Source organism: Pistacia vera, unplaced genomic scaffold, assembly GCF_008641045.1.
Source record: "Pistacia vera cultivar Batoury unplaced genomic scaffold, PisVer_v2 Contig294, whole genome shotgun sequence".
NCBI classification, from domain to species: domain Eukaryota; kingdom Viridiplantae; phylum Streptophyta; class Magnoliopsida; order Sapindales; family Anacardiaceae; genus Pistacia; species Pistacia vera.
The window spans coordinates 796,488-800,278 of record NW_022196106.1 but is presented as its reverse complement, the minus strand read 5'-3'; the positions used below and the strand labels follow the sequence as shown (position 1 = coordinate 800,278).

General features: G+C 40.5%; 1 non-coding gene across 1 annotated transcript; it reads right to left on the bottom strand.

The window, feature by feature from the left end:
• Positions 1–182: 182 nt before the first annotated feature.
• On the bottom strand, positions 183–289 carry LOC116135166. The gene has a single exon (XR_004128853.1). It is a non-coding gene; the product is annotated as a small nucleolar RNA R71 (small nucleolar RNA).
• Positions 290–3,791: the final 3,502 nt, after the last annotated feature.

The window sequence follows — 3,791 nt, the reverse complement described above, 5'->3', positions numbered from 1 at the left end:
TGTGCGACACATTTAAGCATAATGGGGTATCCAAGGATGCAATCAGACTAAGGCTTTTCCCATTCTCTCTAGGGGATAAAGCTAAGGCCTAGTTGATTTCATTGCCATCTGGGAGCATCACGACGTGGAATGAGTTGGCTCAAGCGTTCCTCATTAAGTACTTTCCACCTGCCAAGTCGGCCAAACTGAGGAGTGAGATTACCAACTTTTACCAACAAGATTCAGAGTCATTGTATGAAGTATGTGAAAGGTTTAATGATCTTTTACTGAGGTGCCCACATCATGGTATACCAATCTGGTCACAAGTGCAAACGTTCTACCAAGGTTTGCTACCAACCATTCAAGCCATGATTGATGCCGCAAGTGGGGGAGCCTTGAACAATAAAACGCCAGAGGAAGCATACAATTTGATCAAGGTGATGGCGAACAACAGCTATATGAGGACTCCAGAAAGAAATTCAACAAGGAGATCAGCGGGAGTGCACGAAGTTGACAGTTACAATTCATTGGCTGCTCAACTTACGAACATCCAAAAGCAATTAGGTAATGTGTTGAAAACAAATGCAATTGAATCTTCTTCTCTAACATGTGACCTTTGTGCAAGAAATCATGCGTCGAACAATTGCCAAGAAGGAAACCAGTTTGCTCAGCCTGAACAAGCCAACTACGTCAACAATTTTCAAAGAGGGCAAGGGAATCCGTATTCCAATACGTATAATCCAGCATGGAGAAAACACCCAAATTTTTCATGGAGCAACAACAATGAGCAAAAACAAGCACCTGTTTTTCAACCTCAAGAGCAAAAATCAAACTTGGAAAATGCATTAACCAAGTTCATTGAGGAGACAAGCAAGAGGTTTGAGAAGACCGACGTCCTGGTTCAAAATCAATCTATATCTATTAGGAACCTTGAGACTCAAATTGGACAAATTCACAACATATTAGCGGGAAGAGGTCAAGGGATTTTACCAAGTGATACAGAGAAAAATCTCAAGGAACAGGCACATGCGATCACCCTGAGGAGTGGAAGAAGGTTGGAAAATTCGGAAGAAAGTTGGAAAATTCAGAGAGTGAAAAACAAAAAACAGAGGATAGAACAAAACCTGAAGGATGAGTAGAAGGACGATTGCCGCGGCGATGAAGATGGTGGCGGCGGCGAGAGTAATGATGCAGAGAATTTTGTCAGAAGGAAGGATGATCGCCGCAGCGATGACACTGGTCGCCGCGACGACCGTGATTTTGTTTTGAATTCGTTAGGCTTATCAGATGATCGCCACGGTGATCGTGCATCTGCGTAAAAGCCCCCGTCGAGCCAGGCAACTTTGCCATACCCACAACGGTTGAAGAATCAGAAGCTCGATAAGCAATTCGGTAAGTTTATTGACATGTTTAGAAGTTTACATATTAATATCCCTTTTGTTGATATGCTAGAACAGATGCCGAAGTATGCGAAATTTTTGAAGGAGATCCTCACGCACAAGAGGAAATTCGAGGAACACGAGAAACTCATGCTGACGGAGGAATGCAGTGCTCTGATTCAAAAGAAACTACCACCTAAACTACGAGATTCAGGGAGTTTTACTATCCCTTGTATTATTGGTAGTTGTTATTTTGATAAAGTGTTATGCGATTTAGGGGCTAGTATTAACTTAATGTTGTTTTCCATTTACATGAAGCTTGGATTGGGAGAAGTGAAGCCAACCACCGTGTCTCTCTAATTAGCTGATCGATCGATCACATATCCTAGGGGGGTAGTCGAAGACGTCCTGATTAAGGTAGACAAACTGATTTTCCCAGTAGATTTCATAGTGCTAGACATGGAGGAAGATAGGGAAATACCTTTAATTTTAGGACGACCTTTTCTGGCCATGGGTAGAACATTGATAGATGTCCACCAAAGGAAGTTGATCTTAAGGGTAGAAGATGAGCAAGTAGAATTTGATGTTTTCAAGTCTATAAAGCATCCATCTGATTTAGATTCATGTTTTAAGATTGATGTTCTTGACACCTTAGTGGAGCAGAATTTTGAAGAGAATTACCCAATTCTGCCTTTAGAGAATTGTTTGATGAATTCTAGAGACCAGGAGGATGAAGTTGATAGTGAGGAGATAAGAGAGTGTCTAAGATACTTAAATGGTTTACCACCCTTAGGTCATCCCGAAGCTAAATCGATCAGAGAAATTGAAGCCGTGGAGTCTCAGTCAACTTCACCAATCACAAAGGTACCTATACTTGAGTTCAAGCAACTATCATCTCATTTAAGGTATGCAATTTTAGAAGCGGGTAAATTTTTTCCAGTAATTATTAATGCTTCTTTGAGTGTTTTAGAGGAAGAAAAGTTGTTGTGCATTTTGAGAAAGCACAAGAAGGCCATTGGATGGACAATTGTGGATATCAAAGGTATCAGTCCTTCAATTTGCATGCATAAGATCTTAAGGGAGGAAAGTTACAAGCCTACTGTCCAACCACAGAGAAGATTGAATCCATCAATGCAAGAAGTGGTCAAGAAGAAGGTGTTGAAACTTTTAGATGCAGGAATCATATGCCCAATTTCGGACAGTGCATGGGTGAGTCCAGTCCAAGTAGTGCCAAAGAAGGGAGGAATGACAGTGGTCTGTAATGACAACAACGAGCTGATTCCAACATGAACGGTCACGGGATGGAGAGTATGTATTGACTATCGCAAACTGAACTCCGTGACTCGTAAAGACCATTTTCCATTGCCGTTCATCGATCAAATGTTGGAAAGGTTAGCTGGCCATGAGTTCTATTGTTTCTTAGATGGATATTCAGGCTACAATCAAATTTCCATAGTGCTAGAAGATCAAGAGAAGACTACTTTCACGTGCCCATACGGAACATTCGCTTATCGAAGAATGCCTTTTGGCTTGTGCAACGCTCCTGCCACTTTTCAACGTTGCATGATCTCAATTTTTTTCGATATGGTTGAGAAGTCCATTGAAGTTTTCATGGACGATTTTTCTGTTTTCGAAAATTCATTTAATGATTGCTTAACTAACTTGTCTAATGTATTGCAGAGATGTGTTGACACTAATTTGGTGCTAAATTGGGAAAAATGTCATTTCATGGTACGAGATGGGATTGTGTTAGGTCATCGGATATCAGTGAATGGAATTGAGGTGGATTGAGCTAAGATTGAAGTCATTGAGAAACTACCACCTTCTAATTCAGTGAAGGCTGTCAGAAGCTTCCTTGGGCATGCGGGCTTTTATAGGAGATTCATACATGATTTCTCTAAAATCTCTAAACCTCTTTGTGATTTATTAGCTAAGGATGTTCCTTTCAATTTCAGTCAAGAGTGTTTAGATGCATTTAAATGTTTAAAAGCAAAATTAATTTCTGCTCCTATTATTGTTGCGCCCGATTGGGAACTACCTTTTGAACTCATGTGTGATGTGAGTGATTATGCTTTAGGGGCTGTTTTAGGACAGCGAAAAGGTAAGTTCTTGCATGTGATATATTATGCCAGTAAGACTTTAACGGGACCACAGCTAAATTATGCCACTACTGAGAAAGAATTTTTAGCAGTAGTATTTTCTATTGATAAGTTTCGTTCTTATTTGCTAGGTACCAAGGTCATCGTTTACACTGACCATGCTGCATTGAAGTACCTCTTAGCAAAACTTGATTCCAAGCCAAGATTATTGCGATGGGTATTACTCCTACAGTAATTCGACTTGGAGATCAAGGACAAGAAAGGAACGGAAAATCAAGTGGTTGACCATTTATCCCGACTGAAGTTCAATGAAGAAGCTCGACAGGAAGAAAAG